This window comes from Impatiens glandulifera, chromosome 8, assembly GCF_907164915.1.
Source record: "Impatiens glandulifera chromosome 8, dImpGla2.1, whole genome shotgun sequence".
Taxonomy (NCBI): Eukaryota; Viridiplantae; Streptophyta; class Magnoliopsida; order Ericales; family Balsaminaceae; genus Impatiens; species Impatiens glandulifera.
This window is the reverse complement of record NC_061869.1, coordinates 29331284-29345690: the sequence shown is the minus strand read 5'-3', so window position 1 is coordinate 29345690 and position 14407 is coordinate 29331284.

Genomic DNA, 14407 nt, shown 5'->3' with positions numbered 1-14407 from the left:
CACTCGTAAGGTGGTGGTTAATCCGGTTAGAGATTAACACCGGGGTTTCAATACTACACAACCTGTCACAGATCCTTGAACTAGGTTCAAGTGCGGAAGAGATTTGCTTTCAGGTTGAAGCGGCACACTTGTATGATAGGCAGAATCGGTTTCGGATGATGGAGGTCTGAAAATGGTGGGTCGGCTTCGGTATTCTGGAAATTCGGCTTGGATAGTGTTAGGTCGGTTATATCGGTATGAATCGGTTAGATAATGAAACCGGCAGACAGTAAATAACAAGACATATTTTATGGATGTTCGGATATAAAACTCCTACGTCACCCCTTCCTCTCGAAGCCGCGAGAAGGATATTCACTAAGGAATACAAGTACAATCCGATCGAGACTTATTTTCTGCTCGATAATACTCTTACAATTCACACCGAAATTGTAACACACACTTTGAATTTAGCACTTAGGCTTTCTTAGAATAACACAGTTTTATCACTTGTAGTAAATGCTCTCAACGCTTCACTTGTCTAGCTTGATGTCCCACTTAAGTCACTGCATTTACTCTTCTTCAGCTACCTCCTTTTATAGGTGAAATATGCCAACGGTCATATTTCACTTCCTTGAATCTGATTGGTTGAGCAGAAGTGCAGTGATTCAGTGTTTCAGACCTGCGGTCGTTTCCTCAGACCTGATGGTCAAGCTCAGACCTGGCATTATGTCTCAGACCTGCCGGTCTGTTCTTCCGGTTTGTAAGACAGACCTGCTGGGTTTGTCTTTTACTCAATGTAGGCACTGTCTGTTGGACAGTTGTCTGTACTTGGAAGATTTCCTTTCTGGCTTATCCCGAAGTAGAAGGATCCGGTAGTACTGTTTTCTGCAGCCTACAGTCTTTCCTCAGACTTGCATGGATATGGAAGTATTCAGTCTGCTCCTTTGGTATCATTCTCAACAGATACCCGAATTGTCTTCTTGTACTAGTCGGTCATTTGAGTTGGCCGAATGTCTTTTGGTAGTGATGTAACCGGACTTCTTCCGGTTATTCTTGTCTTGTGGATGATCGGCTGTTTGATGATTCCGGTTTTGAGCTTTGGCCGATCCTTTCTTTGTGCGGTCACGTTCCGAATATTCTTGATCGGTTCAATAGCTTGACCGGTTAGGTTTCTTTAGCTGGTTCCGGTTCGGTTCCTTGTTCCTGCATGGAGAGTTTATTTAAGTTAGGTATGTTTGAACCGGTCTGAATTTATCTAACAATTTCTACCTTTTTGATTATTTTATTTAAAATTATCAAAATCATGTAAGTTTGCAAAGGTAGGCCGGTTGTTTTTGTTTGTCCGGTTTTTGAAAAAGACTTAGAGAATTTTTTTTCGAAAAATTTTGAGAGAAAATTTTGAGAAAGGTTTTGGAAGAGTCTTTATCTTTTATCTAACAATTTCTCCCTTTTTGATTATTTTATTTAAAATTATCAAAACTAAGTAGAAATGCAAAATAAGGCCGGATTCAAAAATAACTTTATATATTTATATATAGATGACCGGAAAAGGTAAAATATATAGAAATACTAAGGCCAATAAGAAAAGAAGGATAGTCCCTATTCAGAGTCCGTGAAATCATAGGCGCTCTTCTTTTTCCTTGGTTGCTGTTGCCCGGTCGGTTCGGAAGATCGTCGCCTTTTAGACCGGTACCGCAGTTGTTCTTCGACTTCGTCCTCGACTTGGTTGGCTTGCTGCGATGTGCCCGTAATGACCGGTTCAGAGACCTCTTTGAGCAGCTCGGCTATCTGAACTTTCTTAGGGGCCTCCCTCTCTCTTTTTCTGAGCAATGCCGGAGTCGGCTATCATGGACCGTGCGGCTTCCTTGAGAGTCCGGTTTCTTCTCTCGGCCAGGCCATTTTGTTGAGGAGTCCTAGCACTAGACAACTCGTGTCTAATGCCGGATTCATCAAGATATGCAGTTAATGTACTATTGGTAAATTCGGTACCTCGATCACTTCGAATGCTATTAATACGAGTTGATTTTTCATTTTGCAAACGCTTAAGGAGTGTGATCAGGTTTGATACGGTTTCACGTTTAGATGGTAAGAATATAACCCATGTATATCTAGAATAATCATCAATAACTACCATGTTGTAAAGCATGCCTCCTAAACTAACAACCTGAATCGGTCCAAACAAGTCCATATGAAGGAGGTCTAAGCATCGGCTAGATTGAATGTTTCCTTTACTTTTAAAGGATGACCTAGTTTGTTTACCCATTTGGCATGCTGAACAAACCTTATCCTGGTTAATACTATATCAGGAATACCTTCAACTAGCTTTTTACCGCGAATGTAGTTTAAGGTTTTCATGTTTAGATGATTTAGTCTCTTGTGCCATAGCCAGGTTTGATCAGTCTTACCTATCATGCATATAGGATATTCTACTCTGGTTTTCCAGTCTACCTTGTAAATGTTACCTATCCTATTTCCGGTTAGTAGTGCGATGCCTTGAGAATTCTTAACTAAGCATGCATGTTTAAGGAATTCTACAGTATATCCAGCATCACACATTTGACTGATGCTAAGTAGGTTAAAACTTAGGTTTTTAACTAAAAGTACATTATCAATAGTTAGGTTACCATGGACAATCTTACCCTTGCCCACAGTTTTACCTTTTGAGTTGTCACCGAAGGTGATTAGAGCACCGGTTGCTGATCTGATATCGGTTAACAGATTGCTATTTCCGGTCATGTGCCTGGAGCAACCGCTGTCCAAGAACAATTCAGAGTTTCCTAGCCGTTTCTTTGGATCCTGCAAAATGTACATATTTACAACTGTTTGGTACCCACGTTTACTTGGGTCCACATGCGATTAGTCCCTTAGGTATCCAAACTTTGATAAACCGGACGGTCTTCTTTGCTAGGGTCTTAACTGTCCTTTTGGCACTTGGTCTCGTGTATTTCGGTTTTCCATCAAATGTCCTAAATGGTGATGGTCTTTGGTTCGGTGATCTATGGTTTGACCTACGGGGTTCAGGAAAGGCTTTCTTATATCTGAGGATTTCGGCTTTTCTTTTCACAGGGTCAAGCCATGAATCGGTTGGACCAACATAATCGTATTTTAGCTTCTCTTCCCTATAGTATGCGGTCTCCTCTTCTTCTGCGGTCCAGGAGCTCTTAAGAAATTTTATAAAGGGAAGGTTTCCTTTTACAAGCCTTGCTTTCTCTATGGGTTTTCGGTCTTTGGAGCTATTTTCGTATCCTAGGCCAAACTTACAACGAGGATGCCTATAGTGTTTATTCATGTTCTTTACTATATCGCTAGATCTCTTATAGGCGGCCATCTTATATTGAAGTCGGGCATTTTCTTCCTTGGTTAGTTCCCTAGTAGGTTCACTAGATTGTTCGGTCTTAGGATCTAACTCGGTTTCTAGAGTAGGAGTATCATCAGGTTGTATGGCTTCCGGTTCGGTTATAATGGATGCCTCTGGTTCTATTGGAATAGGTATTGTGGAATCGGTTCTAATGTTGAGGTGCTAGGTAGCATAGTCAGTAGGTTCTTATATTCTTCTACCATGTCATTCAATGCTTCATATAACTCGTCTTTAGTAAATTCATCATAGGGGGAATCAAATACCTGTTCCTCATTTTCCATGAGGCACGTGAGCTCATCATCGCTGTCACTGCGAGCCCACAAACTTCCACCATCGTCGGCTATTAATGCTTTTGGTACCTCACTTCCTTCACCGGTTTGTTGGTAGCTGTTTCTGTCATTTTGATAGTCCGGTTTCTGGGTATCCATTCTTGGTTTCCTGCATTCCCACTTAAAGTGTCCCAAACAGTTACAGTTGTAGCATCTTACTTTGGATTTGTCACCATAGTAGTTGTTCGTTGGTTGGCTTCTTTTCATGAACCTCCCAAATTTCTGTGCGAGCATAGCCATGGCGTCCTCAGTAAACTGTTCGGCTGTTCTGATAGGTACGGGTGCAGTAGCCGGTGTCGGTGTCGGTGCAGGTACAGGAGCAGGTACAGCCGGTTCTGTAGATGTGATTAGTGCTCTGGTTGATGTTGAGGCCGAGACTTCCTCTTCGGTTCTAGATTTCATTTCGAACTCATATGCCTTGAGATCTTCAAATACATCGTATAGTTTCATCTTACGTAGGCTCTTTGACTCCCTCATTACCATTGTTTTTATGTCCCAAGCACTTGGAAGAGATCTCAGAGCTTTCATAACTACCTCTTTGTTCTCATACTTCTTGCCCAGAGTTGCTAGTTCATCTAACACACCAGTGAACCGGTCACTGTATTCCTTTATAATTTCTCCTGGTTTCATTTTGATGCTTTCAAACTTCTGTGTGGCCATCATTATTTTGTTCTCCCTTGTTCTTTCATTTCCTTCAAAGATCTGGATAACCGTGTTCCATGTCTCCTTCGCGGTTTTGCAATCTCTGATCTTGCAATATGTGTTTCTGTCCACGCTGTTGGAGATCCGGTTTCTTGCATGGTTGTCCAGATTGTTCCTTCTTCTATCTTCAGCCGTCCATTCCTTTCTATCTTTATCAATGAGTATCGGTCCTTCGGTTATAATGGATTCCATTTCATCATCCAAGGTGACAAAGTCATCACCTTCTAGCATTGGAGGCCTATCCTGATACATGTTTGCTTGAGTATTGAAACTAACTGCTCTGATACCAATTGTTAGGATCTAGATCGCCGCTGGTGGACCGGGGGTTGGACCGGTTAGCGGTTCTCACTCGTAAGGTGGTGGTTAATCCGGTTAGAGATTAACACCGGGGTTTCAATACTACACAACCTGTCACAAATCCTTGAACTAGGTTCAAGTGCGGAAGAGATTTGCTTTCAGGTTGAAGCGGCACACTTATATGATAGGCAGAATCGGTTTCGGATGATGGAGGTCTGAAAATGGTGGGTCGGCTTCGGTATTCTGGAAATTCGGCTTGGATAGTGTTAGGTCGGTTATATCGGTATGAATCGGTTAGATAATGAAACCGGCAGACAGTAAATAACAAGACAGATTTTATGGATGTTCGGAGATAAAACTCCTACGTCACCCCTTCCTCTCGAAGCCGCGAGAAGGATATTCACTAAGGAATACAAGTACAATCCGATCGAGACTTATTTTCTGCTCGATAATACTCTTACAATTCACACCGAAATTGTAACACACACTTTGAATTTAGCACTTAGGCTTTCTTAGAATAACACAGTTTTATCACTTGTAGTAAATGCTCTCAACGCTTCACTTGTCTAGCTTGATGTCCCACTTAAGTCACTGCATTTACTCTTCTTCAGCTACCTCCTTTTATAGGTGAAATATGCCAACGGTCATATTTCACTGCCTTGAATCTAATTGGTTGAGTAGAGGTGTAGTGATTCAGTGTTTCAGACCTGCGGTCGTTTCCTCAGACCTGATGGTCAAGCTCAGACCTGGCATTATGTCTCAGACCTGCCGGTCTGTTCTTCCGGTTTGTAAGACAGACCTGCTGGGTTTGTCTTTTACTCAATGTAGGCACTGTCTGTTGGACAGTTGTCTGTACTTGGAAGATTTCCTTTCTGGCTTATCCCGAAGTAGAAGGATCCGGTAGTACTGTTTTCTGCAGCCTACAGTCTTTCCTCAGACTTGCATTGATATGGAAGTATTCAGTCTGCTCCTTTGGTATCATTCTCAACAGATACCCGAATTGTCTTCTTGTACTGGTCGGTCATTTGACTTGGCCGAATGTCTTTTGGTAGTGATGTAACCGGACTTCTTCCGGTTATTCTTGTCTTGTGGATGATCGGCTGTTTGATGATTCCGGTTTTGAGCTTTGGCCGATCCTTTCTTTGTGCGGTCACGTTCCGAATATTCTTGATCGGTTCAGTAGCTTGACCGGTTAGGTTTCTTTAGCTGGTTCCGGTTCGGTTCCTTGTTCTTGCATGGAGAGTTTATTTAAGTTAGGTATGTTTGAACCGGTCTGAATTTATCTAACACTTACAACCTGCATAGTCTGTGTAATAATAACTTGTGAGGTTAAAAGATGAGTCCTTTGGATACCGACCGACTTTAGGGGTTCCCTTTAGATATTTCAGGATTCGTTTAGCGGCTGTATAGTGAGATTGTTTGGGGTTGGCCTGAAATCTTCCACAAACTCCGACCGCAAACAGTATGTCCGGTCTACTTGCTGTTAGGTATAGAAGTGAACCGATGATTCCACAATAGGCGGTCAGGTCTACTCCCTGACCGTCATCATCCTTATCCAGCTTGATTGATGAACTCATTGGCGTAGCGACAGAGGAACATGTGTTCATCCCAAATTTCTTTAGAACTTCCTTTGTATATTTGTGCTGACTGATGAACGTTCCTCCTTCAAGTTGTTTAACCTGAAGACCTAGGAAGAAGCTTAATTCTCCCATCATACTCATTTCAAATTTGTTAGTCATCAGGGTTGAAAATTTATCACACAGCTTAGGATTGGTTGATCCGAAAATGATATCATCTACATATATTTGAAGAAGTAGAATGTGCCCCTTTTTCTCAAATTTAAATAGGGTTTTATCCACTAAACCTATGGAGAAATCATGATGTATAAGAAATGCGGTTAGTGTATCATACCAAGCTCTAGGAGCTTGTTTTAAAACCGTACAGTGCTTTATTTAGACGATATACATGATCAGGCAGGTCAGCATTTTTAAAAACGGGTAGTTTCTCAACGTATACTTTTTCACGTAGGTCTCCATTTAAAAATGCACTTTTAACATCAATTTTGAAAACTTTAAAATTTTTGAAAGCAGCAAAGGCTAGAAAAATCCTAATGGCTTCAATTCTAGCTACAGGAGCAAATGATTCTTCAAAATCAATGCCCTTTCCTGTTTTTATCCTTGTGCCACTAATCTACCTTTGTTCCTCGTAACCAACCCGTCTTCATTGAGTTTATTTCTGAATACCCATCTTGTTCCTATGACATGTTGATCTTTCGGTCTAAGGACTAAGTACCAGACTTTATTACTCTCAAACTGGTTTAACTCTTCTTGCATTGCCAAGATCCAATCCGGATCCGACAATGCTTCATCCACCTTTTTCGGCTCAATTTGGGATATGAAAGCGGAATTAAAGTATTCCTCCAGTTTGTGTCGCCTAGTTTGGTCAGGTTTTGAAGGGTCACCTATAATAAGTTTAGGAGGGTAATTAGTGTTCCTTTTGAGATTCGGTTCAGGAGTGTCTACCAAATCACCGTTTGTTTGATCAAGACTAGACATATCAGTAGGCTGATCAATAATGTCAGACCGACCGATTTCCTCAGTTTGAACCGAGGTGTCAGCTTCCTGCTGTGTAGCAGCTTAATCCGACTGGGTTTTAACAACACCCATTTGGTCATGGACAAACCGTCTGAAAACTGGAACCTCATCTTCACTATCAGAATGGATATTATTATTTTCCAATATGTTGTGTAGATCAAAGGATGATGCGGTGTTACTTTCAACTGATTCATCGAATACAACATGAAGAGATTCTTCCACGGTTAAAGTTCTAGTATTATATACTCTATATGCTTTACTAACCGCTGAGTAACCTAGCATGATCCCAATATCGGATTTTGCATCAAAAGCAGATAAGAAGTTTTTGCCATTAATGTGAATGTAACATTTACATCCGAAAATTTTAAGATACCGAATGTTAGGAATTCTATCAAAATACACTTCGTATGGTGTTTTGTTGTGAAATTTATTAATCAAAGACCGGTTTTGTGTATAACATGCAGTACGAATAGCCTCAGCCCAAAATTTTTGAGCAACACCCGAATCGGCTATCATAGACCTTGCGGCTTCCTTGAGAGTTCGGTTTCTTCTCTCGGCCAGGCCGTTCTGTTGAGGAGTTCTAGCACTAGACAACTCGTGTCTAATGCCGGATTCATCAAGAAATGCATTTAGAGTACTATTTGTAAATTCGGTTCCTCTATCACTCCTAATGATATTTATGCGTGTTAATTTTTCATTTTGTAAACGCTTAAGCAATGTAATTAAATTGGATGCGGTTTCACGTTTAGATGCCAAAAATGTAACCTATGTATATCTAGAATAATCATCAATAACCACCATAGTGTAAATCATACCACCTAGGCTAGTGACCCTAATCTGTCCAAATAAATCCATATGAAGAAGATCTAAGCATCGGTTAGATTGAATGTGTCCTTTACTCTTAAAGATTGATTTAGTCTGTTTACCCATTTGACATGCTGAACACATCTTATCCTTATTAAATACTATATCAGGAATTCCTTCAACTAGCTTTTTACCGCGGATATAGTTTAAGGTTTTGAGGTTTAGATGGTTTAGCCTTTTATGCCATAGCCAGGTTTGATCAGTTTTAGCTACCATGCAAACAGGATGCTCCACTTCATTTTTCCAGTTTACCTTGTATATATTTCCTAACCTATTTCCGGTTAGTAATGTGTTACCCTGAGAGTTTTTAACTAAGCATACATGCCTAAGAAATTCTACAGTATATCCAGCATCACACATCTGACTAATACTCAGCAGGTTAAAGTGTAGATTTTCAATTAGAAGTACATTGTCAATTGTTAAATTACCATGGACAATCTTACCCTTGCCCACATTTATACCTCTTGAGTTGTCACCAAAGACTATCATTGCACTAGTTTCTATTTTGATGTCAGTCAGAAGGTTGTTGTTTCCAGTCATGTGTTTGGAGCAACCGCTGTCCAGGTACCACTCAAAATTTCCTAGCCGTTTCTTCATATCCTGCAAAATATACATATTTACAACTATTTGGTACCCACATTTATTTGGGTCCACAATTGATTAGTCCCTTGGGTATCCAGACTTTAATAAGTCGGACAACTTTCCTAGTTATGGTTCTAACTAGTTTTCTTGTACTTGGTCTGACATCTTTCTGTTGTCCTAAGAGTACCTTATTTTGTGGTGGCCTTTGGTTTATTCTATGTGGTCGTGGATTGGTTTGTTTACCTTTTGGCCGGTTCGCTTTCCTTCATTCATGATGAAGCCAATTTTCGGAGTCATTTGGACTTACATAGGTTATTTCTTCTTCCGATTTTGAGTCACTTTGTTCCTCATCGTCAGTTGAAGAGCTTTTGACAAATATTACAAAGGGAAGATTGTCTTTTGTGAGCTTTATATTGTTGGAACGGTTCTGGTTGGCGGATTTGTTGTTTTTGTATCCAAGACCAAATATGCATTTGTGATGTCTTTTATACTTAGAAAACTAGTTCACCATTTCACTAGATCTTTTCCATGCGGCTATTCGATACCGGGTTCGTGCATCTTCCTCTTCGGTCATCTCTTGAACTGACTCCTTAAGCTGTTCCGTCTCAGAGTATAGTTCAAGTGCTGTCTCGGTTTCTAAGATTTCATCAGGTTGGATGGTTTCAGGTTCAGACCGGGTTGGTGCTATGGGTTCGGTTCTAAAGTTGAGTCGGATTGGTATTAAGGCTAATAGATTCTTGTACTCTACTACCATATCATTTAGTGCATTAAATAACTCATCTTTAGTAAATTCTTCACAAGAAGTATCAAATACATGTTCTTCGTTTGCCATGAGACAGGTGAGTTCATCATCGCTGTCACTGTGAGCCCATAAACTTCCTCCATCATCGGCTATCAGCACTTTCTGAACTTCCCTTCCTTCACCGGTTTGTGAGTGGTTATTTCTTTGGTTTTGATCATCCGGTTTTCGGTCATCCCATCTTGGTTTTCTGCATTCCCACCTGAAATGTCCCAAACAATTGCAATTATAACATCTAATATTAGATTTATCACCGTAGTTATAGTTGTTGTTTGTCGGTTGGCTTTTCTTCATGAATCTGCCAAATTTCTGTGCAAGCATTTCCATAGAATCCTCAGTGAACTGTTCAGCGGTTCTGATCGGTGCAGGAGAAACCGGTTCTATAGATGTGACTAATGCCTTAGTAGAGGTTGAGGTTGATGCTTCATCTTCGATCCTAGATCTCATTTCAAACTCATATGCCTTAAGATCTTCGAATACATCGTGTAGCTTCATCTTGCTTAGGCAGCTTGATTCCTTCATCACCATTGTCTTTATGTCCCATGCACTTGGAAGAGATCTTAATGCTTTGATGATAGTTTCCTTGTTCTCATAATTCTTTCCAAGAGGTTATAGCTCATTTATCACATTTGTGAACCGGTCATTGTACTCCCTCATGGTTTCTCCTGGCTTCATCTTGAGGTTTTCAAACTTCTGGGTAGCCACTATTATCTTGTTTTCCCTGGTTCTTTCATTTCCCTCATGAAGTTGAATCACTGTTTCCCATACTTCCTTTGAGGTTTTGCAATCTCTGACCTTATAGAAGGTGTTTCTGTCCAAACCTTTGAAGATATGGCTTCTAGCGTGGTTATCCAGATTGGATCTCTTCCTATCCTCAGCTGTCCAATCCTTTCTATCTTTATCAATCGTTATTGGTCCTTCAGACAGGATGAGCGACATCTCATCATCAATAGTGATTAGGTGAAAGTGCATGCATATCTTCCAGTTGGCGAAATCATCACCTTCTAGCATCGAAGGCTTTTCGAAAGTCATGATTTCTTACTTCGGGTTGCTTGAGTATTGAAACTAACTACTTTGATACCAATTGTTAGGATCTAGATCGCGGGTGGGGGACCGGGGTCTGGCCGGTTAGAACTTTCACTCAACGGTTGGCGCTAATCAGGTTAGAGATTAACACCGGGTTTCAATACTACACAAACTGTCACAAACCCTTGAACCGAGTTCAAGTGCGGAAGTGGTTTGTTTCAAGTTGAAGAAACACACACACAGGATGAGTAAAGATAGAATCTGGATAATGTCGGTTTGGAGATTAGGAGGTCGGTTTAAGGTATAGTGAATCCGTTAGAACGGTACAAGTCGATTAGTATGAGTCGGTTAGAACGTAGAGCCGGCAGAAAGTAAAGAACAAGACAAAGGTTTTTATGGATGTTCGGAGATAAAACTCCTACGTCACCCCTTCTTCTCGAAACCACGAGAAGGATATTCACTAAGGTATACAAAAACACAATATCCGATCGAGACTTATTTACTGCTCGATAAACACTCGTACAATTCTCACCGAAATTGTAATCTCACTTCAAATGCACACTTAGAGAGATAAACACAACTTGTAAATTGGGTTCTTGGAACTCTTAATTGTTGTCTCTTGTAACTGGTAGAACTGCATTTACTCCTCTTCAGCTCCTTCTTTTATAGGTGAAATGTGCCAATGGTCACATTTCTTCAACGGATACCTTCAGGGTCATCCTTGAATCTGATTGGTTGAGCAGAGATTCAGTGTTGTAGTATTGGCAGTTTAAGCTTCCAAGGCATAGGTCAAACCGGCTAGGTTTGTCTTTTACTTAATATTGAAATTGTCGGTTGGACAGTTGCCTGCACCTAGAAGGTTGCGCCTTTGACTTATCCCGCGGATACTCAAAATATTTGTTTGCACCGATTTGTAAATTGTACTTAGTTTGATATTCGTGGCTTCTTTCTCTAAGTACTCTCCTCATCGGCTTTCCGGTTGGACGCCTTTCGGTTTAGGATGTCTACCGGTTGTTCATAGCTTCAGGTTAACCGGATAGCTTTCCGATTTTGGATACATCCTCTACTTCTTCTAACCGGTTACGTTCTTTGGTCGGTTGGATTCTTGACCGGTCAGATTCTTGAGCGTTCCTAGTTCTTGACCGTTCTGCACAGGAAATTTGTTTGGTCAAGTTATTATTTTTAACCGGTCTAATTTATCTAACACATCCCATGCTTCAGTTCGCTCTTGGAATAAAGTGGGTAAGCTTGCATCGGATTGTCGGGCTAAATTGATTTCCATACCCATTGTATGGACACACAAGACCGGTTTCATTTGAACGGGCTACATCTGAGCTTTCCAAACATAGGTCACAATCCATAAACTAAGCACCATCGCATTAGTTACGAATTCAATATCGAGGGCATGTCTGCTTCGATCTTGACTTGGTCCCTTTGTCTTCTATCACCAATTTGAAGGGGTTAAGAGAGTATAAGTTACTTCGGATACAAACGAATATTGTAGAGAACTTAAGTGTATTTTTAATTCGAAGATGCCTAAAAAATTTCAGTAGCAGAAAAGAAACTCAAAACACATGGTTTTAAACTTTTTTAAATGAACCGCGCTTGGCGTCAGCACTACCGATTTTGCATCATTTTGGGTGCGAAGCATGGTGCATTGATCTCCATTGACACTCTACTAACTCGTCTGATTTGACTTGGTTTTGTTAATTCATCCCTTCTAAAGTTTCAAACTGGTCACTCTAAATGATTTACGTTTCCCGAATTCCGACTCTTTATGAAAATTGACATTTGGACACACAAATGAGTCATGAACTAGTTGTTCGGCACATTTTGTCCAACAATAATATTATACTCAAAGTTCTTTATTTTTAAGATGACCATGTTAAACATATGAAAACATATGAAGCTCGAGTATTTTTGAAAATTGGCGTTTAGACTACTATTGGAGGGTCACTCCGAGCCAAGTTAATGTGAATTTTTTTTGTTGTCCCGGTCCAGTAATCAAGTATTGTAGTCTCCCGAGACGTCCCATTTCTTAATATATGTAATTTTGAGACGCACGTGGAAATATGAGACATAGAGCAACTCATTTGTTTAACAGATTTAACCTTGATTGATATGCTTATGACTCTCGGAGATCTCATAGCTTAACAAATGTATACCATGTGGTAATATGGGACCGTAGCGACACAATTAAAATCAACATCGGATTCCGTGTCATGCATTATTTTAAAATAAAACATTATTTTAAAATATTTTGATAATACCTTGTAGGTTTTAAAGTAATCATATACAAATGATTGTCCAAATTTAAATAATCTAGAGATTTATTTATAATTAAGTGACGATCATGAAATCCAATTTAAATTAATTAAAAATATAATTTATTTAAGATTATTTATTTGGAAGACATAGTTGCCAATTTATTTTGAAAAAATAAAAAAAATGGTGTATTTGTAAAAACGTATTTTGCACCAGAGTTTTGTTTGGTTAGAAGTTTGATTATACTCGAGAAAGGTCATTCGGGCTATGTCCTCCGTACCCGTTAAAGATCGGTGTATACCTTATAAAATTAGCTTTTTAGAAAAATTGGTTGTATCACGTTATTCTTCGGGTCATTTTCATGTGTCTAGGTTTTAGCATTATTGAAATATTGAACAACAATATTGAAATGCTGATACCTGTTGCATATGATCGTTAAGGAATATTACACCTAAAGAATATCAGTTATTTTTTAGGATGTTAGTGTTTATAAATAAACACCAAACGAAGCCTTGGCCAAAATATTTGCTTGGGAGAAATCCCGAAAATGTTTTGAAAAGATATTTTGAATACTCGGAATTTTTGAATAATGAGTTGGAGTACCAAAACTAATAATCTATTTTGTTTCGAGATTGGAATAAACTTTGATCATTTCTAATGAATCATGACGTTTTTATATTTTGGTTAGCCTTTGAATATATTTTTCGTCCTTTATGATAATTTTATTTTCATCAAAAATAAGATTTCTTTTTCCCCAAATTTTGAGATATAGAATATAAATTGGATCTCGTTTACAATTGATTATCGATGATTATAACTCCTGAGGAAGGTGGTAAACACATGACCTTTGATAAAAGTGTGCAATTTATTCGTGGTTGCTCGACCCTGAACCACATTTTTTAAAAGTTTAACTCATTGCAAAATAATTTGGAGAGGTTTTTATCAACTTTTTCTTTTGGTTTTCATATGCCATTTTTCTTATTTTTTTTTCTTTTGTTGGCTCGCGCGTTTAACTGGAGGAATTGGTACATCCTTCCTTTCCAACTATAGTCACGATTCAGATCTTGAGTAGGCGTGGAAGGTGATTTCAATACCTCATCCAATATATGAACATTTTCATGTTTTTAGAGTTTTTGAGGTTTATTCCGATTCTCTTTTTGGAATTTTCATTTTTTGATTTTTTTCTTCCCAAAGATGCACGAGGTCTTTATGCATTTAAGGATTTATAACTCGCTTTTATGGAGTTTATTTAGGTTCATTTTCTATAAAAAAAAATCTTTGATGGGAGGTTGCTCTCAGAAAAATTGTGTACAAACGAAAATGAACTTATAACCGATTTCATTTGAATCGGGGATATCATGAAATCTTCGATTTTGTTTCGAAGAATATCACTTTGAAAGGAAGAGATGCTATTGGCTTTTTTCCCAAATTGTTTTCTAAAATCCGAAACATTGGATCTAAGATTGAATCAAGGTCTTCTTCATTTCTCAAAAGATTTTATTTTCTCTTAATGAAGGGACTGAGGGTTTTATTTGTATGAGACCTGGCTTGCAAATATGCATGTTGCTTATGTACCTTCTTGTTTATTTTTCTGCAAGAGAAGAATCAGGTC